A 27,789-nucleotide genomic window follows, 5' to 3' on the forward strand; every position below is an offset into this window, starting at 1 on the left:
AACATTTTTAATTTATTTTTAATTTAAAATAATTAAACATTTATGTTTTATTTTATTAATATTTTTTATTTAAATTTCACATTTAAATAATTATATATACTATATTTAACATATATATATATATATATATATATATTATAATATATCCTCTATGTGTTGAGTTGACTTGGAGGAAAGTAGTACAACATGACCTAGAAACATTATACATTTCTAAGAATTTAACCCAAAATCGTTTAGAGTGGAGAAAGCAAATCTATATAGCAGACTTCAAATTATTCAGATAAAGGATTAATTGAGTTGAGTTGAGTCCTTGTGTGGTAAAACATATATCTTCTCTTTCCCTTCCCCATTAATCAACTCCCCGCAAATTTCTTAGCAAGAACATAAAGAAGTAAAGAGAAGAAAACAATCTTCTATTTTCCTGCTTTTCTTTTAGCACCTTCAACTTCGCTTAATCTTTTTTAGAATATCCAAAATAATTTATATTTTGTGACATTCATTCACTGCTTCACAGCATACCTTTAGTTCTTTACCCTTTCAAAATTTTAGGGTATGAAGTTTTCCTTGAGCAAAGAAAAAAAAAAGTACTTTCAAATGTGAAAAAGAAAAAAAAAAAAAAACATGTGAGGAGAGGAAAGTGTTGGATTTGCTAAAGGCGCAGATATAAGGGAGAGTATTAATGTCACATACAAGAGATAGTTTTCATTACTCCTTTCTTACCATAAACATATACTTAATTTTCTTTTTTATATATCTTAAATTACATGTTACTTTCTTTTTAAAATATTAATTTATTTATTAACTTATTAATATGCCCTTATTTAATATATATTAAAAAGGTAAATATTATTAATTTTAAAAATAATTTAATAATATCAATAATTTATTTTTTAAAAGAACAATATGAATAGAGAAAGGTATAACAGATAAAATTATTATTTAATTATATTAATGGTATATTTTCAATATACATGAAAATAAAAACAAATATACCTTTTTAGGACGATAAAGTATAAAAATTATTTCAGCCTCCATCAAAATCTAAGCAAAAGAACTTTATGTAATGTGAAATTAAAATTAAATATTTTTATAGTATAAAGTAAAGTTAATACACTAACGCTAAAATAGCTCTATAGATTAAGAGAGAGAGAGAGAGAGAGAGAGAGAAGGTAAAAACAAGCCAATATTTTCTCTTTAGGGTGGAAAATGGAAAAAGGTGCAACGAAGAAAAAGGGCAGCATTTAAAGTAGGTGATTCCTTACTTTGGCTCCAATTAATATTTAACCACACGCGTGCATAACGCTGCTACTCTGATCCTAGCTGCCCAGTTAGGCATCAATGCCCCGAGCTGGACAAATAAGCATATCCAAGAATTTATTATTTTCTTCTCCAAATTTAATAATTAAAAAGAAAACTATTTCCTTTTTATTTTACTTGTTAAAATATAGGTAATCTCTCGTTTAAATCCTTTTAAAGTAATAAATCTATTAAAACTAATAAATCTATTAAAACTGTAGCTGACACTTTAATTTATATCAACTCTAAAATAAAAGTTTTTTGAATTGATTTTATTTTTTATTTAAATTATATTATTTTTTAAAATTTATTATTTTTTTATATTTTTAACTCATATATATTGTAAAATAAATTAATAATTACATATATATATATATATATATAGTTCAATAATAAATAAAAAATAATATAATACATAGTATTACATACTCTAATAAACAGTAATGATTAGACGTAATGATTAGACAAAATTTCATCATGGCTTAAAATAGATGAGCTTCAATCGGTTATCAACGAGCATCAATTATATCCAAAAGCTAAAAACCAAAAAGAGGCATATGCCAATGCTATTGGAGAAGATGAAAAAGAAAAAAATTACACTTTCCCTCCAATAAGCGTGTATCAGTAAGCATATTCATATGAAATATCAAATAGTAGCAAACAGAGGGTTACCCTTCCCCAAAACAGATGCTTATAATGTACAGTCTACACCCCAAAGCCTAGTCTCAGCACCACTAACTCCCCAAAGTTAATGAGATCAATTTGTACCAACAAAAATGGAGAATCAGATCTTGAAAAGAGTCGGCAACTTCCTTGGAGCAGTCACCTGGAAGACAATTGAATTATCTGTCCTGCAAATCCAACAGCACAACCAAAAATAAATCAAACATTGCAATAATGGATTCTACTTCAGTCCTTTCCTAAAATAAGAGACATTTATAAGAAAAGTACCCAATAAACCGTCTGAAAAGCCCCCAGCAATCATGCTTCAATCACCTGGAAAAACTGTTCCTTGTCACATGACACACTTGAAATTGGAGACACTATGCCTTAGTTGAAGGATTGCTCAAATGGTCAAATACTTGCAGGGCACGTCAGAAATCAAAACTTGAAAGTACAAGAACATGCTCATGCAAAAACTGGGAACGTGGGATCATTATGGAGCACGTCATTCCTTAGTTACCTTTACATTTGGCCATGGGAAGATACAGGCACTAATGCATCATTGAGCATCAAAATGCTGCCGCATATCAATTTTTGGTTTTTTGCTGCCGCAGCCTGTTTTAAAAGAAGAGAAACATCATTAGAAAGTCAGCAATATGAAAATGAAAGAAAGGGCACAACAAATAATTTGAACATGCCAAAATACAACGGTTTCTTCCCTCTTGTTTTAAAAGAAGAGAAACATCATTAGAAAGTCAGCAATATGAAAATGAAAGAAAGGGCACAACAAATAATTTGAACATGCCAAAATACAATGGTTTCTTCCCTCTTGTTCCACAATGACACGTAATATGCTGAAAAATAGTTATCTGCTGCCACATAAATGACAATCTAGCTTCATTGGGCATAGAAGTAACAATCTAACTCCATCACGTCAAACTTTAGCAGTAATGCAAATACAACTTCCAATACCAATTATCACTTCATCAGGTCGTGTATCTCATTTGCAAGTCATTTAAATTTATCTAAATAAAGAAGCAAATAAACAGGCTTGTAGAGCTTCAGGACATTTAATTTAAGCACCAAATCATAATGTTAATTCCGAAGATGCATAGCTTCTCATAATTTATCAATATGTACCCATGGCTTAAATGTCATCAAATTGTAGAGAAATTTTGATAGGGAAGCTGATTCCAGCAAGGCCAAGGGATATCGAGGGACTACACTAGGTGCAGGCTCAAAGGAAAGGGAGAAGCTCCAGAAGGTTCCACAAGAGAACCTTCTAGAAGGAATAGTGAGCTGGGAAGAGGAAACTTCTAGAAGAGATGAGCTGGAGAAGGCACATGGGTAGCAGGCTGGCGTCATCCAGAATAGGAGGGGAAAAAAACCTATAATGGAGGGAGGATTATTGTAGATGAGTATTATTTGTTGATATCTAGTAGCGACTGTTGGGCCAGAGGATGTATTCCCTGGTTGTATTGCTTTCTCTGCTCTAAAAGTGGTTATAGAAACTCTTCTATTTCATTTGCATTACTGGCCCATTCCTTCATCTCATTTTCCAGTTTCTTCCATTGACAAGTTCTTAACTCTATCAAAATTTGGCACCCACGAAATGACTTCCCTTGCTTCGCTTAGAAGCCACATGACCTTCAATAATTCCACCAACAAAAATAAGGAATAAACCTGTAGAGACGGAAAGTAGATCACCCAAAATACAGTGTGGAGCAAGGTTGTCCTAATTAATAAAAGTTAGTAATATATCCTAAAGCCATATCTAGGAATGGCAATCGTCACCCATACCCATTTATCCATCCTAATTCACCTACATTATATGGGTATGGGTCATAAATGGGTGATAAACATTAAACCTCATATTATATGAGTGGGTTGATTTGCATATGGGTACCCATTAAAAAAATTTTACATCATTTATCTATTTATTAAATTTTCTTTACAGCAACTACTACCACTATCTACCACTGCCCCCACTGCCACTCCACCACCACCACCACCACTGCAACCTTCCACCACCACCACTTGTCACGACCCAAAAACTCAAGTCGTGACCGGCGCATGAATTATAGTTTTTTTTTTTTTTTAATCCATGCAATCCTTATCAGAGTATCACAAATTAAAATAACAAAAAAATGTCCTTTATTGATCTAAAGAAAATAATAGTGAAAGCCCATACAAACTCTAAATAACTAAATACTAAACAAATAATAAAATTTCCTAGACAAACTGTGGAGTCTCTATGAAATTCATATAAAACTAAAACTGTTCAATAAGTTAAACCAAACGTTAGCACGAGGAAGCATGAATTCGTGCATACCATGGAAACAAGACCAGAAATTGTCTCTCTCCATAAACCAATCGAAAGTCTGTAAATTCTACAATTAGATATCAATCAATATAAAAGACATTAAAGGCCTGTTCCCAGATCCTAATAGCTCTAATGCAAAATAAATTATTTAATCAAAATTGGATTAAAATTCAATAATAAAATAAAACTCTAGAAAGCCACATGTAAAATAATTGTTAAAATATTAATTTAAAATTTCATTTAATAACAATTCAATGCTAAAAAATTTTAAAAGGGATTAAAACGGTGTCATGTCCTATAATTACCACTCACCTGGAGCCTCCAAGACAATAGTTATTTTCAATGGCAGAGAAACAATTTTAACTAACAGATTGAATATTCAAATTTCCTACATACCCAAAATATAAAAAAAAATATATCAACTAATAATAAAATAATATAATAATAAATATATATGTATATATACACACAAATTATTGTTTGACGTCAGGGACTTAACGCGAGCAACTTTCTTGTTTTCCCATCCCTCAATATATATATATATATATATATATATATATATATATATAATCTAAATTCAAGGTTATTATCTATCAGTGATCATAATCAATCCAATTCAATACCAATGTTCAAAGAAAAAAATGAATTTCTAGAGTTGTTATAACAATTCAAGGAAAGAAAATAAAAATTAAATTCACTCATTATTGAACAAAGAAAGAGAATTTTTACCTTGAAAGCAAATTCCAAGGTGGTGAATAGAGAAGTAAAAATTTAGGAATTCTCTACGTACATCAGATTATAAATCGTATATATATATATATATATATATATGAAAGATGACGAAAAATACCTATTTGAGAATATTTGGCAAAAAAAGAAGGTAATAAATGGGTTTTTGAAAGCACAGTTTAGCAGAAAGAGATAATTAGGGTATATATATTTCAAGAGTTTTATTAGGTATAAAATGGGATAAGAGTTGTTATTGAATAAGGTTGTTCAAATTATAAATATTTATTCAATTTCAAAAATAATATATATATAAATAAATAAATAAATAAATAAGTAGGCCATCCAATAAAATATATTTTTTTTTTATAAATCTATTAAAATATTGTTAGCTAATTAAAATAAATAAATAAATAAATAAAATATTGGGTTTCCACATACTTTCTCCCTTAAAAGAAATTCAGTTCCTAAATTTAAACAGACAAAATTCTAAACTGAAGAATCAAATAAGTGACGATATTTAGCTCGCATTTCAGATTCTGCCTCCAATGTGGCCTCACTACTTGAGTGATTATGCCATAAGACTTTGACCAAAGCCACTTCCTTAGACCAGAGTTTCCTAATTTGTCGATCTAAAATCTTTAATGTTGCTCCTCATATAACATATCATCCCTAAATTGTATGATATGAGGTTGCAAAACATGAGATGTATATGGTACATACTTCATAAGCATAGAAATATGAAAAACTGGACGTACATGTGCAAAATCAGGTGGAAGGGCTAAACGGTAAGCAACTGCTCCATTTCTCTCCAAAATTTCAAATAGACCAACAAAACGAGGACTAAGCTTCCCTTTCTTCTCAAACCTCATGATTCCTTTCATAGGAGAAACTCTCAGAAATACATGATCACCAACCATAAACTCAACATCTTTACGCTTAGAGTCAGCATAACTTCTCTGTCAACTCTGAGCAGTCAAAAGCTATTACGAATCAACTGAACCTTCTCTGAAGTTAACTGTATCAACTCTAGTTTAGTAAATCTTCTTTCTCCAACTTCATCCCAACAAATTGGTGACCTACACCTTTGACCATACAATGCCTCATATAGAGCCATCTCTATACTTGTCTGATAACTGTTATTATAAGCAAACTCCACTAAAGGCAAATGATGATCCAACAACCACCAAAATCCATAACACATGCATGAAGCATGTCCTCCAACATCTGTATGATCCTTTCTCACTGTCCATCTGTCTGAGAGTGAAAAGCAGTACTAAAGTCTACTCGTGTTCCCAAAGCTTCTTGAAAATTTTTCCAAAATCGAGAAGTAAATTGAGTACCACGATCGGAGACAATGGAAACTGGAATACCATGAAGACTAACAATCTTGTCTATATACAACTATGACAGTTTAGCAAAGTCATATGTAGTCTTCACAGGAAGGAAATGAGCAGATTTTGTCAATCTGTCCACTATCACCCAGATTGCATTGTAACCACCACGTTTACTAGGTAAACCCACAACAAAATCCATGGCAATGTGCTCCCACTTCTACTTGGGAATAGGCAACGGCTAAAGTAACCCAGATGGTCTCTGATGTTCTACCTTAACCTGTTGACAAGTCAAACATTTAGCAACAAAGTCTGCAACATCCCTCTTCATGCCACCCCACCAATAATGCTCCCTTAAATCGTGGTACATCTTTGTTGAACCTGGGTGTACTGTGTAAGAAGAATGGTGTGCCTCCTCCATGATTTCTCTTCTCAACTCATCAACACTAGGGATACAAAGTCTAGCGCCATAACGAAGAACTTCATCATCATCTAACATGAACCCTTGAGCTTGGCCTTGATGGATACTATCTATAATCTTACACAACTGAGAATCCCTCTTCTGAGCAGCCTTAATTCTATCAATCAAGAGAGGCCTAACTCGAAAATGTGCTAAGAATGATCCAGATACGATTTCAAACTCTACTCCTTGATCTAGCAACTCATGTAATTCACCAATCAGAGGCCTTCTCTTGGTAGATATATGGGCTAAACTAGCAGAAGACTTCCTGCTTAGGGCATCAGCTATCACATTAGCTTTTCCAGGGTGATACTGTATGGTGTAATCATAATCCTTCAACAATTCTACCCATCTCCTTTACCTAAGATTAAGATCACGTTGGTCAAAGATGTATTTGAGACTTTTGTGGTCAGTAAAGATTTCACAGGTCTCACCATATAGATAATGCCTCCAGATTTTCAAAGCTAAAATTACTGCAGCCATTTCCAAATCATGAGTTGGATAATTTTGCTCGTGCCTTTTCAACTAACGAGAAGCATAAGCAATAACCCGTTCATGCTGCATCAAAACACATCCTAAACCAACCCTAGAGGCATCACAATAAACTGCATATCCCCCTGATCCAGACGAAAGAGCTAACACTGATGCTGCAGTCAAACGATTCTTAAGCTCCTGAAAACTCTTTTCACAAGCCTCAGACCACTGAAATTTCACATTCTTCTGTGTCAACTTAGTTCAAGGTGCTACAATATGAGAGAAATCTTGAACAAACATGTGACACCCCTAATTTTCAAATAATTATTTTATATGTAAATATAAATATTTTGTCTAACCCCTAGTGTTATGGGCTTTTCATAGATACTTTCATTTTGTGGCAATTCGACCGTCATCCGGATCTACAATTTCGGGTCGAATAGATAAGTAGCCGGAATTACTTTGGAATTGGGTCAAAGTTATAGGCTACCCCACCATTTTCAGACGCCCCCGATGAGTTCCAAGCGTCAGAATTAGCATAGATAAACCCGAACTCCGAGTTTCTTCAATTTTATAGTGCTGGGTTTAGAATAAAATTCCATAAAACATTCGTGGATAGCTAGAAAATTATAATTCCTTTTGCGTTAGCTCTATAATATTGCTAAGAACCGCAAGACAAAATTTTAGAATTTTTAGAGCTTGCTAGAATGACTTATGCAAAATATCCGTTTTAAGCCTTATAATTGAATTGTTAGACTATGTGATATTTGCTTGAGTTAGAGGGCCTAGGAGGGGCCATATGCTATTGTTGAGATGATGTGTGGCTTTAGAAGTGTGATTTGAACTATTTTACAGGTTGAGTAAGTCTTAGGTACAGGGTAGGTTATGCCGAATTTCCAGCATAAATTATAGTGTCCTTATTTTTTTAAAATTTTGATTTGAGTTAGCATTAATAAATTTATAACATAATTATTTAGGTGATCAAAGTCATCCATACTTATCTCCTCAACCACCGCAGCAGTTTCTAGTCAATCAGTGAGTAGATATTTATTTTATTTATAATTTCAATATTATTATATTTCTGGCATGCTTATGCATCACTTATATTTATGTAGTTAAATATTAGGCATGCCTTGTTTTGCATTTATACATGATGATATTACTTTGGTTGTTGTGTTTTGATAATCTGGAGCTATGTATGTGAGTTGGTGTATATGTGGAGTATATGAATATGGGTAGGACGGGTAGACGCAGCTGGAACTTGACTCGCTGGGACCTGATCCTTATTATGAATAAGTCGAGGTAGGCACAGCTTTGAGTTGATCTAGCTGACCCCTGCATATAGATTATTAAGCGAAAGTCCAGCTCGAGTTGATCTCACTGGCAGGTTTTGGATTAAGAGAGCTGGGTAGGGGGATCAGCTCCCCATATATGTACGCGTCAGTATGGACTTGACATGGGTGCGTAAGTGCTCCAGATTATCCTTGATGTGACTTAATATGATTTGTATGACTTATATGAAGATGATGCATATCATTTCTAATGATACATTAGAATTAGATAGTTATAGAAATTGTATGTAAAATAAATATTTACTCTCTGAATCAGACGCTCACTCCTGTTCACTATTTTTCCAAGTTACAAAAGAGTTTTTTTCTTGTGTTTAACCTGCTTTCATTCCTCGCAGGTTCCTTTGCTATTAATTTTATGTTTTTTACTGTTAAGTATACATTCTAGTCCTCCGCATATGTAGAAACATATCATTTAGTTTGAGACTGCAATATTTATCAATTTGGGATTGTAATTTATAAACTTTAGGCATGTGTAATTGTGTGGTTGAATACTTATGATAGATGAGGGAACTGAGCTCGCACTGATTTTATTTTGAATTATGGATAATTAATGGGTGAGCTAAGCTCCCCAAATGTATTTTTATTGAGAGTACAGGTCGGGTGAGTTAATAACTTCCCATTGAATAGTACATTTTATGGCCGGACTCTGTCCGGTTGATTTCTTGAAATTGGGCTCAATATGGGCTTACTGATGGGTTAGGGTTTAGTTGGGCTTACTATCAGCTTCGAGGGCCTTACGCTAACCCAAGTCCTAGTGCCGGTCCAACCCGTGAGATCGGGTCGTGACAAAACCGTCTGTAATACCCTGCTAAACCCAAGAAACTATGAATCTTTGACACAGTTGTTGGTCTAGGCCAATGAAGCATTGCCTCAACTTTCTTCTTATCAACACACACCCCATCCTTAGACATTGTATGACCTAGGAACGCCACACTATCTAACCAGAACTCACATTTTAGGAACTTAGCATATAATTTGTGTTCCAGTAAGGCTGATAAATAATTCTCAAATGTTGCTCATGCTCCTCCTTACTCTTCGAGTACACTAAAATGCGGTTGGGGCATTAGTAAGACCAAAAGGCATTACAAAAAATTTATAGTGTCCATACCTAGTCCTAAAGGCAGTCTTGAGTATGTCTTCTTTCTTGACCCTCAATCGGTGATACCCAGATCAAAGATCAATCTTAGAAAAACACTTTGCACCTTGAAGTTGGTCATACAGGTCGTCTATGCATGGAAGAGAATACTTATTACGCACAATCACCTTATTCAATTGCCTATAATCAATGCACATTCTCAAAGACCCATCCTTCTTTCGCACAAATAACATAGGAGCACCCCATGGAGAAACATTAGGGCGAATAAACCCCTTATCTAGTAGGTCCTGTAACTGCTCCTTCAACTCCTTAAGTTCTACAGGTGCCATACGATAAGGTGGCATAGATATGGGCTCAGTTCCAAGAACTAAGTCTATACCAAACTCTACTTCTCGCTCCGGGGGTAAACTTGGTAAATCTTCTGGAAACATCAGGGAACTCCTTAACCACTGCAACATTCTCCAAACTAGCACTTTCTGCCTGAACGTCTCTAACATAAGCCAAATACCCCTTACACCTCTTTCACAACAATCGCCTAGCACTCACTGCTGAGATAAGATTACTAGAGGCTATGCTACGATCTCCCTGAAATTGAAATTCTACCTCTCCAGGAATTTTAAAGAATATAACTTTATTATGACAATCCAATGAAACGTGATGAGTGGCTAACCAATCCATGCCTAAAATCACATCAAACTCAAACATATCCAAAGAAACAAGATCTGCAGCTAATTCCTTATCTCCAATCTGAACCGTACATCCCTTATATACTATCTCAGTGTCTATTGCATTCTCCATAGGTGTTGATACAGAAAAAGGATACTCTAACAAGATAGGTAGTGTACTAAATCTCATAGAAAGTACGGAGAAACAAAGAAATGAGTGGAACCGAGATCAAATAGTACTCTAGCATCAAATGAGCAGATAAAAAGTATACCCGTCACTACCGCATTAGATGCCTGAGCATCCTGCTAAGTCAAAGCAAAAACCATGGCTTGACCTCTACCACTAGATGTCTGTACCTGAATCTGAGCAAATCCTCTACCACCGGAACCTCTACCACCCTGACCATGACCACCAGAACCCTGACCTCTACCACCATACTGTGAAACTGGCTAAACTTGAGAGGGAGCAGAATGTGCTGCTTGACCAGCACCCTAAGTTGTCCCACTAGTAGGACAGTCCTGTCTACAGTGTCCCAGCTGTCCACAACCAAAGCATGCTCCAGTGACCCAATGACAAGTGCCCTTATGTATCTTGTCACAATGCTAACAAGGAGCGGAAGCAGGCCTAGTGCTAATCTGACTATACCGAGCATTCCCTGTATGAGTCCACTGCTCATGTCCCTGACCAACCCCAGACTGATGTGCCCTCTTCCCATCTGTAGACTGAGAACCCTATTTATTGCCCGGATAAAAACCCTAATGACTCTGTCCTCTACTAAACTAATTACCCTGACCATCTTTCTTAAACCGCTTGTGTTGCTCACGAGCCCAACGTTCATCATCATACATCTCTATCTGTCTAGCCCGATCAACCACATCCTCATATTTAGATAGTCGTCAAGGAGCTACACGATCAATTAGTCTACCTTGTAAACCCCTTTCAAACCTGCAAGCCTTCTTCTCCTCATTTGGAATCAAATGTTTACCAAAACGGTATAACTTGGTAAACTTCATCTCATACTCTATAACTGTCATGTTGCCTTGCTTCAAGGTTTCAAACTCCAAAGCCTTAGCCTCTTGAACACTAGGAGGGAGAAATCGCTCCAAGAAGAGAGAGTGAAACCCAAGCCAGAGGATAAAACCTTGCGGTCGACTAGTTCTTTTAGAGAGATACCACTCACAAGCCACTCCCTTAAGCTGATTTCCTGCCAACATCACCCTCCTAGCACTACTGCAACCCATGGTGTCATAACACCTCTCCATGTCATCCAAAAAATCCAGGGATCAGCTAATGCATCCTCTCCAGTGAACTCCTTTGGTTTTAGTTTGAGAAAGTCTGTGGAGTCAAAAAATCGAGCCCTATCCTAGGTTGGTGTTGAAGTAGGGGCAACCGCTGGTTGCTATTGTCGAGCTGTAAGGTACTCAGTCATAGTATTAACAGCACGATTCACTGCATGCAATCTTGTTGTCAGATCTGCCACAATAACCTGACTAGCCTTAGGTGCTTGAGTTGTGGTAGCTAATTGGAATGGTTGCACCCCAGTCTTAGCCATAGGCATCTATTCAGATGTCTAATCAGTAGTTTGAGGTGGAACCTCCCCTATTGGATCAAGGTTTGCACCATTAAGACCTCTGGCTTTAGCTCTCCTCTTGCGTTTAACAAACCCAGGCACCTATTAATTATAATAAACAAGCATTAAATCTGAAAATGTGAGTCAAATTTAAACAAGTCAAAAAGTACTAGGAACGCAGATGCCTAAAGCAATGATAAACTGAAAAGACGTTAAGGATCCTATGCTCCGCAAGTTTACTAGATCTCAGCCTAGCTCTGATACCAACTTTGCCACACCCCAAAAACTCAAAGTCGTGACCCGCGCATGAATTATAGTTTTTTTTTTAATCCATGCAAGCCTTATCAGAGTATCACAAATAAAAATAACAAAAAAATATCATTTATTGATCTAAAGAAAATAATAGTGAAAGCCCATACAAACTCTAAACAACTAAATACTAAACTAATAATAAAATCCCATAGATAAACTGCGGAGTATCTATGAAATTCATATAAAACTAAAACTATTCAATAAGTTAAACCAAACGTTAACCCGAGGAAGCACGAATACGGGCATACCATGGAAACAAGACTAGAAATTGTCTCTCTCCAGAAACCAATCGAACGCTTGGACCAAGAGCAAAAATCTAATAATCTGAAATAGATAACAGACAGGGAAATCGTGATTTGAGCTAATGCTCAGTAAATGATAATTACAGCATACAACGGAACAAGAACAGACAGACGCTTGATTAATTTCATAATAAATTTTCTATCTAATAAAATCATGCTCATGCTATCAAAATCATTAGTAAAATAATTACATAAAATATATAAAAATCATTCAAATAAACTTTATGGTACAGTACACCAGGGTGATGATACCCCACATCACCAAAGGCCAGATGATAAGCGCGCTACTAAATATCAGATACATCCTCCTTCACAGATATCAATGCATATGATACTAATGCAAACCATAAATTGCAATAATGCATGACTCAACAATGCAACATAATGCCGTGATAGTCCATACGGCGGGGCCAGATAGCAAATACAGATACTGGGTACAGGTACCAATTCAAAACAGAAAATTAATTTCCATAAATCAATCAAAATCAACTAAAAAATTTCAGATAATGAACAATAACTGACAATGCAATTCCAATGGTTTATTTCAATAATTTCATAAAGTCAATAGGATCAAATCAATCTCAAATCAATTCTGCATAACACATTTGTAAATTCTAAAATTAGATATCAATCAATATAAAAAAAATTAAAGGCCTGTTCCCAGAATTCTAATGGCTCTAATACAAAATAAATTATTTAATCAAAATTGAATTAAAATTTAATAATAAAATAAAACTCTAAAAAACCATATGTAAAATAATTGTTAAAATATTAATTTAAAATTTCATTTAATAACAATTTAATGCTAAAAAATTTTAAAAGTGACTAAAACGGTGTCATGTACTATAATTACCACTCACCTAGAACCTTCAAGACAATAGTTATTTTCAATGGAAAAGAGAAAATTTCAATTGATAGATTGAATATTCAAATCTCCTACATACCCAAAATATAAAAGAAAAAAAATCAACTAATAATATAATAATAATAACTTCAATATATATATATATATATGTCAAACAAATCCCAGATCGCGTGAAGTTGACGTCGAAGATTACTGATAGACAATAACCTTGAATTTAGATTATTAAAATATATATATACCACTTTTGATCACATTAGATCAACTCCCGTGTTCATTTATCCGGAAACATATATATATATATATGTATATATATATATATATATATATATATATATATATATATATTGTTTACGAAATTGGGTTCTTTTGGGGTTATAGTTGATGGTTGTTTCTCAATTCCATCTCTACTACATAACCGGACATGAGAGTTTCTTCTCATCCAGCTCCTCGCGAATGAAATGATTAAAAAAATATATACATGTGCTTGATGAATAAAAAAAAACAATAGACTAAATAATGGGATTCTTTGTAATTTTACTTAATTTATTTACTTAATCTAATAGATCTATTTATTAGATTATATAGATTATTAAAATGGAAATTAGTATTGATATAGAAATTAGTATCTATATATTTTAAATATTTATATATTTTATATATATTAATATATATATATATATTATATTTAAATTTTTTTTAAATTGAAATTATGTTTTAAAATTAAAAAATTATGTAGTTTTTTTTTTATAGATAATTTTTTTTTTTAAATAATCTTTTTTTTTTTGTTATAAGGTTAAAACGAATATACATATATATAGAATAGAATTTTCTATGTATAATTTTGATATTATAATTTTGATATCAGATCGCTAAAATTTAGAATCCAAGAATAAAAAAAAAAACTTCGCGGGCGAATATTTACTCTTTCAATATTTATTTCATTTGTAGAGATAACCCATGATCTTTCAGAATAAATGGATTGTCTTATGGTCCTTTTCGCTATCCTCCCAATAAATCATTAAGACTTGTTTTCAAAAAAATCTTATGTATTTACAGGTTCCGTCGTTCCCATCGCTTCTCCATTAATGATTAGGTCTTAATTTTATAATGAAGCCTTTTTGTTCTTGAGTCAATCTTCTCAGTCTTTATTGGCTCGAGGCTTTTAATTTTTTGTTTTATGAACGAATTAGTTTAATTATAGATCAATTGGTATTGATGCTTTACTACATTAGCTTTTATATGATGAGTCATAAACCTTACATATTGGAATCATATATCTTTGATATTCTTTTTCTTTCTTTCACCCTTCCACTTATCTGCATAATTTTTTATTTTGATTTACAACTCATAATCAGATTGGTTTTTCTTTTGTTTGTGTAAAAAGGATTTCAATCGTTACAATGATATGACCAATATATCATATCTTGATTGTTTCTTTGGATCCAGATAATGTAAAGCGATGAGTTGGTTATTAGTTGTATACTTATTAGTTCATAGTATGGGTTAGTACTTTTTTTAATCCTGACTCTAAAAAATCAACGAGTCACACACTAAGTATAGCAATTATATCAAATTATCAATCGAATTTTTTATTTTATTTAACCCTATAGAAATAGACTTAAAATTGTTTCTTTTTTTTGTTTAATAAAAAAAAAAAGAATGAAAGAGTTTATCATTTTTTGTTCTATCAATGGATATAATGTAAAGACAATTCAAGGGTTTATTATTTCTCGTCTGGAAATATCCAAATTTTTATGCCCAATACCCTATAAATAGTTCTAACTGTATACGAACAATAATCAATTTTAGCTCCAATGATTTGTAGAGGAACTCTACCCTCTCTAATGCATTCGACGCGTGCAATTTCTTTTCCGTCAAGATGTCCCGCAATTTGCACTTCAATTCCTTTTGTATCTGTCTATTCAGTTAATTCAATAGCTTTTTTCATTGCTTTGCGAAATGAAACTCTATTCTTTAATTGTCCGGCTATAAATTCTGCAAGAATAGTAGATGCCCATAGGGGTTTGTAATTCTTGTAATAGTAATATTGAGTTTTCGATTCACACAATTAAGTTCTTTTTGTACATTCATCTGCAATTCTTCGATTCGTTTAGGTCTACTTTCTATTAATAATTTTTGGAATCCCATACATATTATGACCTGAATCACATCAATTCGTTTTTGAATCTCTATACGTGCAATTCCTTCAATACCAGAAGATATTTTCGCATTTTTTTTTACATAATTCTTGATACAGTTTCTTATTTTTTGATCTTCTTGTAGACCCTCAGAGTAATTTTTTTGGTTGTGCAAACCAAAGAGAATGATGACTTTGGGTTGTACCAAGTCTGAAACCAAGTGGATTTATTTTTTGTCCCATAATCCCCCATTATTTACTATACATATCATGAAATGTCGTATCTGTGGATTTCATTTTTTTTATCCATCCCCGGTTTTTTGAGCATATGTTATATTCTTCATATTCTTCATATAAGGATATATTTTTTAATATAATAGTTATATGAAAAGTTGATCTTTTTATCAGATAACCCCGTCCTCGAGGTTTTAATTTTTTCACAGTAGTGCCTTCATTGACTTCGACTTTACTAATGATTAAATTGGCTTCGTTGAAACACATATCGTGACTAGCATTTGCTGCTGTAGAAGAAATCATTAAGACTTGTTTTCAAAAACTAAATAAATCATACTAATATATATATATATATAAAACAAATCCCAGATCGCGTGAAGTTGACGTCGAAGATTATTGATAGACAATAACCTTGAATTTAGATTATTAAAAAATATATATATATATAGCATATTGGGTTAGAGGATGGAAAGAAAAAAAGAAGTAGACCTAAATTGACTTGGAGGAGAGTAGTACAACAAAATATAGATATATACCACTTTTGATCACGTTAGATCAATTCCCGTGTTCATTCATCCAGAAATATATAAAAATCAACGTTTCGCATCATCGTTTCGTTAGTTTTCTCATCCACACATATATATATATATATATATATATATAATCTAAATTCAAGGTTATTGTCTATTAGTAATCACAATCAACCCAATTCAATACCAATGGTCAAAGAAAAAAATGAATTTCTAGAGTAGTTGTAACAATTCAAGGAAAGAAAATAAAAATCAAATTCACCCATTATTGAACAAAGAAAGGGAATTTTTACCTTGAAAGCAAAATCCAATGTGGTGAATAGATAAGTAAGAATTTAGGAATTCTCTGCGCACATCAGATTATAAATCATAAATATATATATACATATATATATATATATATATATATATATATATATATATATATATAAATGAAAGATGACGAAAAATACTTGTTTGAGAGTATTTGGCAGAAAAAGAAGATAATAAACAGGTTTTTGAGAGCACGGTTTAGTAGAAAGAGATTATTAGGCGTCGTAAGGTATTTTGCGATCGCTTGAATGAAGCTCTTCACTGAAGTGGGAAAAGTGAGGAGTCGTCATTTTAATTTTGAGGGAAACTAAAGAAAACCATTTGTGAATGCAAATTAAAAAAACAACCACTTCGAAAACAGAAATTCTAGGTTCAAGGTCTGTAAACGGGTGAGGAAGGTGTTAGGCACCCCACCTCGTCTCTCAGTGAGGTAAACAGATTTAATGTTATGCTCTTCATAAGTTAAAAAGATAGTTAAAGGGTTGGGATAGTGATGATGTTAATCATTTGTGCGACATAAAGGAATATTTGATATTTCACTTATTTTGGATTGTCCCAAGAACACAAGTTCATAAGATGACCCTTTAGTGATTAGGTGTCGAGTAAAGTTATCTAGTGTATTGGAGTTGTTTTATTTTAATTTGAATTTTGTTAAGAGAGCTCGGATAAGAAGTTTCTACCGATCTCTAGGTATGTTTTTAGAGTTTTAAGCAGGAGATTTCGGATAAGAACTCTCCTCCGATCTCTACATATTTTATTAAGGTTTTGGTTGAGAATCGGATAAGAACTCTCCCCCGATCTCTTAGAATGTTTGGTTTAAAAATTTTAAGTGAAATATCTCGGATAAGAACTCTCCTCCGATCTCCGTGTTTTTTATTTAAATGAGAATCAGGTAAGAACTCTCCCCCGATTTCCATGTTTTCGGTTTAAAATTTTAAGTGAAGGATCTCGGATAAGAACTCTACTCCGATCTCCATGTTTTATTTAAATGAGAATCAGGTAAGAACTCTCCCCGAATCTCTTAGAATATTTGATTTAAAATTTTAAGCAAACGATCTCGGATAAGAACTCTCCTCCGATCTCCATGTTTTATTTTAAATGAGAATCAGGTAAGAACTCTCCCCGATCTCTTAGAGTGTTTGTTATGATCGCATACCATAAGGACCTTGGACTAAGGATTCTGGCGCCTTTAGGAGCCAGAAACCCGCACGATACTTTTCTTAACCCACTGATGCCTTATAACTAGAGGGTGGATACAAGACTGGACTTTTCACCGATCTCCTATGCGATCGCCTTGTCAGAATTTTTTGGCTGGCGATATCCGATCTCTTTTGGTTACTAGTCCGGGATCCAATCCTAACTCGATTCCCGCTCTATTATGCTATCTCTTGGGCTCGTTTAGTAGCCCAACCTTGTAAATCATTTCTCTGGCCTACTATTCGACCTTTTATTATTTTATTTGTCCAAAAAAAAAAAAACCTTCACGTTAAGATATTTCTACCAATATTTATTTTTTTTAAGTTACCTACAATTTGCCCACAACCAGAACACCTATTTTCGAAGGAAATGAAAACTAAGAAGAAATAAATAAAGTTTACGAATGAATAGAAGAAGTAAACTCAAGAAATAACTATCGGCCAGAATAATCTACATTGGGATTTTTAGTGCAACTGAATTTAATGGAAATTTCGAGAATAAAAGCAGAGAAAATAAAACACGAGCATTTGGTAAAGTGACAGTCTAGACACTTATCTGTGGGAGGTTGAGGCTGTTGAATTAACTCCGGGACCACAAATATTGTAGAGTTGAAAGCTGATGGTCCAGGGACTAATGCTTACTTCGAAGTAACGAGAACCAGGTCAGAATGCAGTTGAGCCGAAGCGATGGTAACCGGGTCAGAATGAGATCAAGCTTGGAGAATAATATGTTGGTGTTAGGGTGATGAAGACAAAACTGAAAAAATGGTATCGCAGAGTAATGAACAGACTGAAAATGAAGAATTTCAGGGTCCAAAACTCTTTTAATGAAGATACTTAAGAAAACTAGTTTCTGAAGTTTCTCGATTTTATGAAAGCTTAGAACGGCAAAGTAGCAAAGACTAAATTAAATTTCAGAGCCTTTCCACTATAATCACCACCACCTTTTTCGTCCCTCCCTTCTACAGTATTGCATGCAGGAATTTATAGGGAACGGGTGCTCTTAATGAAGGGTCAGGATCTCCCTGGGGGAGACGGAGGGTTTAGATTCAAAGGTACATGATCCGATGTCTGAGAATTAAAGAGAATCAAAATGGAGGGCTGGGATCCTATTCAGAATATCCGTCCTTTCTCCTTTTAATCCAACGGCTCAGGGTCTTGCCTACAAGATGGATCCTAGTGCTAGGAATAAAAACACCGATCCTGTCATCTACCTTTCGATCCAAGAGCTCCGAGTTCGTCCTTACAAGTATGATCAACGGTTGAGATCAAGGTGTACAGGACTGTCATAACTGTTTTGGCGTCTGTCAGCTAGGTAAGCTTTTCTGCAAATGAGGCATGCGGTGAAGATTTGATCCGCCTGCAACGCTTTAACTAACTCGGCACTGGTTGTGAAGAAAGTTGATTGGAGGCTATTTTATCCTCTTCGTGCTTTCCGATCTCTATTCCTTCCGATCTTTCTATTATGACCATTTCCTTTTCCGATCTTCCTCACATCGGGTCCCCCATCGCTTCCCGATCTCTCCCATTCTAGATTCTTCCTCTTTATCCGTCCTGCCTAGGTCAAAGCAATTAATTCTTCTGTTACCGATGCATCCGCTTCGATTTCTGTATGCAATAAATGCTCAGGCCCTATATATATATGCACCCGAGAGAAAGCCCCTTCATACTTCACTTCTCCTTCAGTTTCTCGATTTCTCTGATTCTAGTTTCTCTGGTAATAACTCCGACTATGGTGACGACTTTTAATCTTTTTTCGACTGTTTTCTTTGCCCCTCGTCTGAAAATTTATGATCCCGGCGATCAGAGAATCATGAGAACAATATCTGATGACAGTTGGGGAACCGGACTAATTTACCGAGCAAGATCGAAAATGACGATCATGCCGATCTCGAATCGGTCTAACAGTATAATTGATGGGCCGATCTCGGGCAAGAATATTGCTGATTTCAATCTTAATGTCGGTGACCGCCTCTTGAAGTTCTTTTGGCTCCTCACCACATCGGACGTCCCAACTGCAGCTCGGTTCTGGTCAATGACATCGACGATGACTCCGCTCACCATCATGAGAGTCATAGTCACCCTATCTAAGCTGCACATCTATCCAATACTTGTGGCCGGCTTTCTGATCAAACACATCTTTTGATTCAGTCACAAGACTAAGCTTTAACATAGGCCGCTACTAGGTGAGATGTAATGCCGATCTTTAGAGATCGCTCAAATAATATAATCCGATCTTTTGAGATCTCCCAATTGATGTAATCTAATCTTTTGAGATCGCCCAACTGATGTAATCCGATCTTTTGAAATGAAATGAAATTTTATTTAAACATCTTGTTTAATTATCACACTATTTTTCGATCTCTGATAAGTGCATCCGATCTGGTCGCTATTTGTCGATCCCTGAGTTTGAAAATTGACTTTAGTAAGCCGATCTCATTTGTTTGAATTTATTATTGTGTTTCTGGAACCTTCCGAGACGTGTCAAGAAAGCGAGCCGATTCCGCTAACCGATGCGCCGCTTGGGACTTCGTGAGCATTAAATGCTCAAACGGGTATAAATAGGGGAAGGGTCAATCAGTTGCTCCCTTATGTCACTTTCAGCACTTTGCTAGCAATTTTAACATTCTCTCGTTTCTTCAAGTATTTTCGGCACTGATCACATTCCGGTAAGGATTCTGATTCTTTTCTTAGTTAAACTTCTTTTCTTTTCTTGAAAATGAGCGGCGTCGAGGGTCAGAGGGCTGCGAGCCCACCTTCTGTCTATGTTTCGTGGACCTCAGAAGAGGGCGACGTAATTAGATCAGGTGGTCAAACCAGCACAGCCCTCGTTCCGATAACTGGTCCGGCTGCCAGACTGAGGCGAGGGGCATCTTCTAGGAGAGAAAATTTGCCAGTGGACGAATTGCCTTCGATCCTGAGGGAAACCGATCTTCAATCTATAAGTCAGGAGTACAATCTACAGATCGACTCCTTTGAACTGATCAAATGCCATGGTGATCATCGGGTTGATCACTTCTTCGATGAGAGCGATCTCATCATGGTGTATGAAGAGCAACTGAAGGCCGGCTCCGTTTTCTTTTGGACGAATTTTCCAAGGCCGTCCTAAAATTCCACCACGTCTCAGTAGCTCAAGTGCATCCGAACTCCTGGCGGACTCTAATAGCTTTCTGGGGTCTCTGCCGAGCTAAGGGACTTGAACCCACAGCTAAAGTCTTTGCCGAACTACATAGGCTCGCCCGAAGAAAGGATGATGAGTTCTGATTCTTTCAGGCTAAGCCTAACTGTTCTCTCTTTACCGATCTCCTTTCTTCATTGAAGAATTGGAAGAACCAGTTCTTCATTTTGAGGAGCAAGATTTGGAACGGCTTTGAGGGCATCCCACGGAGTTGGCAACACCTGGTCGCTCCGATCCCAAAAAGGATCGCCTTAAGTAAGGACGAAGACGCTGTAGTGAAAGAGTTAAAGTCTCAGGCGTCCACCTAGAAATTCTCGTGCTTAGACGCGGTGATGGCTGAATTGAAGTATTAGATGATGCGGCTGATCACTGACGAAGAATACGAGCTTCAGCTCTCTGACCTCGGCCCTGGTACTACCCATATCTCTGGTCTCTGAATCTTAGCGAACTCACTAACTTCTTCTTTGTGCAGGTATAGCAGGCAGCGATGCTTCCAAGGAGAGCCGCAAGCGAAAGAGAGAGGTCTCCAGAAAAGTGAGGGCGATTAAGGGGGCCACCATTGCTGATGCTCAGACCCCTCGTCGTGAATCAGTAGAGGTGCCGAGCGCTCCTCCCTGATCTCAGGAGCAACTGATCCCTGAGGAAGAGGTCATCGCTCCTGCTCCTCAGCAAATCGAGCTTCCACCTCCCCCCCTCCTCCTCCGATCTCTTCCAATGTGGAAGGGGAGTCTTTCAGTCCGACGGTCAGGATGCTTTCCCGGGGGGCTCAACTCCTAATCCAATCGTTGGAAAGGAACCGCTCTACTAGAGGGAATTCCGGCCTAGCCAAAGTCATGGGAGCTTCCATTTACTTCCAAGAAGATCGGAACAGGTTGGCAGATGAGAGCCTTGATGATATCTTAGCTCAGACAATGAGCTTAGGCTTAGAGACCATTGCAAACCAGCACATACTCAGAGAGAAAGCCCACGCCTTAAAGAAAGAGATCCTTAAAGCGGTCCAAGACGCCTCCGCTGCACAAGGTCAGCTCTCCTTTGCTAATGACTACATCGCCAGAATGGAAGATCAAATGAAACATTATAAGGAGAGGATAGCGGAGGTGGAACGAGAATTTTAAGACTCTTGAGCTGGTTGGTCTGCCGATCTCGCTCGTTATGTTGAAGACCTTCGGGCGAAGGAGGAAGAGCTCCGAGCCAAGGATGAGGAGCTTCAAGCTAAGGAAGAGGAGAGCACCACAAAGGAGGCCGGGGCTTATGTGAACGCCATAATGACCTTCTAGCCGAGCTGAGGAAGCGGTATCCTGAAGAGGACTTCTCCTGGATGAATGAGCTCGCCCCAAAGGCCGAAGATGAGAGCAACGAGGAGCCCGAGAGAGAGAGAGAGAGAAAATGAGAGAAACGACGATGTACCTGGAGAACAGGCTGGGGGAGACCCTCCAGCTGAATGACTTGTAAATTTTGTTTTGAGATGCAATGAAGTCCTTTTTGTTCAATTTTTTTGATGAGATCGGAAAGTGTCCAAATTGTATGAGTACTTAATTGCTTTGAACGTGTTATACAGTAAACTTAAAAGCAACCATTAACCTAAGTATAAAAAATCGGAAAACATTATACATAAGCTTGAGATCGGACTAAGCCACGACCAAGCACCGGATAAGACTTTAAAACATTGGAATTGGAAAGTTTGGACATTGATTTGAATTCTAAAGATCGAGATCGTCATTAGACCGGATAGAGACCTTAATTTCACTTTAATACCTGGGGCATTCAAGTTGGAACCCAATCCTTACATTAGCCAAATAAAGTTCCACAATATTTGTAGGAAGAGATCGGAAAACTATTAACTAAGCATGGGATCGATTTATTCCATGGCCGAGCAATCAGTGAGTTCGAAAAAGTCATTTATGATCGAAGGACATCGGCTGAGACCAGATGAAGAAATCGATTTTTAAAGTCCCTTAACTTCGAAGGTCAGCCAAAATATGGTATCGACATTAGCGTATATATATTTCAAGAATTTTATTAGGTATAAAATGGAATAAAAGTTATTATTGAACTGGATTGTTCAGATTATAAATATATATTTAATTTCAAAAATAATATATATATATAAATAAATAAATAAATAGGTCATCCAATAAAATATTTTTTTTTTATAAATATATTAAAATATTATTAGCTAATTAAAATAAATAAATAAAATATTGGGTTTCCACATAATTCGATTAGGGCAGGGAATAGCATAAGAGAGTAAACTCTCGACAGACTTCTAGGATGGTGAGGCTACCTAAGGTAGTAGAATGCGGGGCACAAGAATAAATCGAATCATACATTGACATGAAAGAAACTAATCACTAGAGGCGCCTTTTGGTGGAATGTTTAGAAAGTTAGAAGAACTCTAGGGTTAAGCGTGCTCGCTTGAGAAAAATCCTAGGATGGGTAACCTCCTAGGAAGTTCTCCATTCCACCTATGGGACAAAACCATGAGGCTCAGGATGGGGTGGGCCAAAGCGGACAATTCCTCTACTGGTTGAAGCAGGGCGTTATAAATGGTATTAAAGCCAAACACCCTCTAGTAGATGTGTGGTTCGAGGACAAACCAGGCGGAAGCTGGTGGGCCTGTGACTACCCGACCCAGGAAAGCAGTCCGATGAGGGCAGGGAGTGGCATAAGAGAGTAAACTCTCGACAGGCTTCTAGGATGGTGAGGCTACCTAGGGTAGTGGAATGCGGGGCACAGGAATGAATCGAATCATACATTGACATGGGGAAAACTAATCATTAGAAGTGCCTTTTTGTAGAATGATTGGAGAGTTGGAAGAATTCTGGGGTTAAGCGTGCTCGCTTGAGAGAAATTCTAGGATGGGTGACCTCCTGAGAAGTTTTCAATTCCACTTATAGAACAAAACCGTGAGGCTCAGGATAAGGTTGGCCAAAGTAGACAATTCCTCTAGTGTCTGGAGCAGAGCATTACACCACCTTAGTTTACACACATGTTTTTAAAAATTCTTCTTAGTTTTATTAATTTATATTTTAGGGGCTCCTTTTCATGTTCTTTGCCAAGGCATGTTCTCCTTTTGCCTTTTATTAATGCTTCACTTCTAAAATGATTAGTTAATTACTTAGAATAAACCAAGAAAATAGATATTGAATTAAGGTATGACTAATTACATACAAAGTTTCCTCTCCTCCCCCCCCACCCCCCCCCCCACCCCACCCCACCATGTTCTAGTATATATTTGCAAATTGAAATGCTTAATGCTTTTTTGAAAAGATATAAATAATGTATCACTTTAATTTTAAGATTCCGTTTCTGATATTTTTTAGTTTTTACTAATTTCTAATTCATCCAAATAATGACATTTATAATTTATTTTCAAATATTTTTTTATTTTATTATTTTCTTAAAATATAAATTCTAGAATCCTAAGACTCATAAGTGTCAAACACACGGCAGTCATCAACCACATCACTGAGTACCAACAGATAAATAAATAAAGGTCATTAGCCATCAAGCTATCGATAGGCATCCCAAATCCACTGATCATTACAATAAAATGCAAAGTGTCAAATGCTTCAATTATTAAAATAATAAAAATAAGAAGTATCAGAATCAACAACTAAATCCAATTGTCATTAGCATATCTCTCAAAAATTCTCCTTTTAATGAGGTGGTGGTGGACCTGTTGGTTGTGCGGTGGTAGAGATGATGGCAGTAATAGCAGTGTAAGTGATGGCCATGATGGTGGAGAGATAGTAGCAGTGCAAGTAGGGGCCACAATCTAGTTAGAATCTAAAATTGGCCCAGTCCAACCAAGACTGGAGCTCCACGAAACCAGGAGGACCCTGTGGTCCAGTCCCAGGCCCTCAGCTTAAGACAAATTGGATCGGACAAGCCCACTACCGCTAGACTAGTCTAGGTGCAAGTGCAAGGGGACAATGCTAGCGGCAACGCCAATTTTAACATTGGGCAGGTCAGGGTTTATTGAGGTTAAATGGTGGGTAACCCATTTAACACGCCTAGCCATATCTAGCCCACAAGGTAAGTTAATAAATGATTAGTTTTTCCTTAACATCCTAGAATATCAATCTTTTTGGCCTTTCCTTCTAACCATCAAATTTAATCAAATCATTTATCCATTGCCAACCAAATTATTTAGTATGGGGGAAAAAACAACAATTTGAACTGTAGTTCAATGATGGAATCTAAGATCCTCTAAAGAAACAACTCAACTCAACTCAACTCAGCCTTTATCCCAAAAATTTATTGGGATCGGCTATATGGATTTTCTTTCTCCACTCTAAACGATTTTGGGTTAAATCCTCGGAAATGTGTAATGCTTCTAAGTCATGTTACACTACTCTCCTCCAAGTCAGTTTAGGTCTACCTCTTCTTTTCTTTCTATCCTCTAACCTAATGTGCTCTGCTTGTCTAACTGGAGCCTCCGTATATCTACGCTTCACATGACCAAACTACTTCAATCTCCCTTTTCTCAACTTATCATCAATTAACACCACTCCTACCTTTTCTCTAATCCTCTCATTACGAATTTTATCTAGTTTAGTATGGCCACTCATCCACCTTAACATTCTCATCTCCGCAACTTTATCTTAGACACATACGACTCCTTTATTGCCCAATATTCACTACCACATAACATGGCCAGTCGTATAGCTATACGATAAAAATCCTCTAAAGAAACAAATACAATAAAAACAGTAGTTACAAGTTAAAACAATGATCTGACCTTTTGGAATTTCTCTAAAACATATGCCTTGTAACCAGTGCCACCCAAATTATTTTGGCAACCAGATTCCGTGGATTGCTGCACACTTGAAAGCTTTGTTCCAGTAGCCAGTTTAAAAGGTACAACTAGAAGTGGATTAGATAGATTGCCAGAGACAGTTCCCATAGCAGCAACCTGGCAAGAAAACACCCATTAACTAATTAGAAAGATGCCCAAAGTGCAGAAAAAAAAATGCAATAGTATAAATAATGTTGTAATAATATACTAACGGCTGCTTCTTCGGTTACCATTTGAACAAGTGCAGAGTGCTTTTTCTTGGAACTGCTGATTACCACATCCTCAACCTGACCAAACCTTGAAAACAACTCTTTCAATCTTTCTGAAGTACAGTCCATGCCACTTTTTCCCAAGAAACCTTAAGCATCTTCTCCCTACCTGCATTAATAATAATCCCACTCTCCTTTGTCACTCCTACTCTCTCTTTAAAGCTGAAGCTGCAAGTGCTCCTTTATTTGCAAGCATTGCGCGTATTCTTGCTATCTCTTCTTCAAGCTTCCTAGCAATCATATCCTCTTCCTCCTGAGCCCTGGCAGCAGGTCTGGTGCAAAGGCTGCCCGCTTTCTTTTTTCAGGATCAGAAACCATCTTTTGTCTCTTGGCATCCTTTTGAGATGAGCGAAAATACCTCTCCCACTTAAGTCGGAGGAGATCATCAAATAATTTGCGGGCTTTCTCATCCTTGAGAATCCCATATGATGACTTGAGCTTTTGGAAATTGGCATGGGCATTTGGGTCATCTGGTCTCTTATCTAGGCGCAACTCTAAAGCCTTCAGCTTTTATGCTTGTGATACTTCCTCTTCTGTAAGCTTAGCCCCCTCCTCACCAGAAGGTAGCCCTAAAACCTTATAATGATCGACATCAACATTCATATTCTCTGCCACAAAATATGCCTGTGATTCAATTGCCAATTATGAAGAGTTTCTTAATCAGATTCAATCAAGAAAATTAAGAAACACATAATCTGAATTATTATAAATGTTGCGATTGATAAAGGCTAAAAAGTAACTATATAGAATCCCCATGCAAAAGTTTTTCAGGGTTATTCTATATTAGTGAGGAGACTGTTATGCTATTGATGAAGGATTTAATTTTGGGAAAGCTAAACAATCCAAGAAAAAATTTTGGGAAATCAAATTAAAAAGAACGATAAAATAAATAAAAAGACACAAAAAGCCGACTGATAAAGGACATAATCCATCTAGCAAATCAAAACCTCATTGAATTCCTTTCCATGTGAAGGAAACTATTTTTTTCTAACGAATGACCTTCAATTTTTCAATTTGAGCAACCCCATGATGAAGCTGACTGAGGAGACACATAAAAAAGTGCAAATTTCTTATAAAATTTAATGTGAACAATCTATAGTCAATTGAAAAATAAACAAATATGATTAACAGCACATAGCTGATCCTTCAAGTGAGATAGGTAACAAATTAATAGTTCAACAACCAAGAAAAAAAAAAACCATTCCAACTGCTCCAGAAAACAAATTTATCAGGTTGAATGGGTTGGATGCAACTCTATTAAGTTTCGCGCTAGACAGTAATTAGTCTCAAGTATCAACAGTTCCAAGTGAAACCCAAAGCATAAACATCAAAAAAGTTCTCAATTTCAAAAGGAACGCTATCAAGGGTAAGAACAATTGCAAAATAAGAAAGTAACAAAAGGCACAAAATCGAAACAGATGGAGCAACTCAATTTTGTTTCCCTACAACCAATGAAACCATAGGCCCTCAGATACTCATAATCAATACAAAAACCTTCAATAAACTGTAAAGTAACATGCAATGAAAGAGCTTCAAATTGAAATTCTAAGGATACTTTCACCAGAAAGATAATTATATATGCACTTTTGCGTACCTGAAACAGGGATAACTGAAGTAGATATTTAATTTGTTTGAGCTACTATAGAATTCCAATTGAGCCCTGGATTGCAGGATTGAAAGACCAAGAGGGGCC

The 27,789-nt window shown here is 35.9% G+C and overlaps 1 pseudogene; it reads right to left on the reverse strand.

The window, feature by feature from the left end:
• Positions 1–1,756: 1,756 nt before the first annotated feature.
• Positions 1,757–27,682, reverse strand: LOC110636427 (uncharacterized; annotated as a pseudogene).
• Between the last annotated feature and the right edge of the window lie 107 nt (positions 27,683–27,789).

Source organism: Hevea brasiliensis, chromosome 4 (genome assembly GCF_030052815.1).
Source record: "Hevea brasiliensis isolate MT/VB/25A 57/8 chromosome 4, ASM3005281v1, whole genome shotgun sequence".
Lineage (NCBI taxonomy): Eukaryota > Viridiplantae > Streptophyta > Magnoliopsida > Malpighiales > Euphorbiaceae > Hevea > Hevea brasiliensis.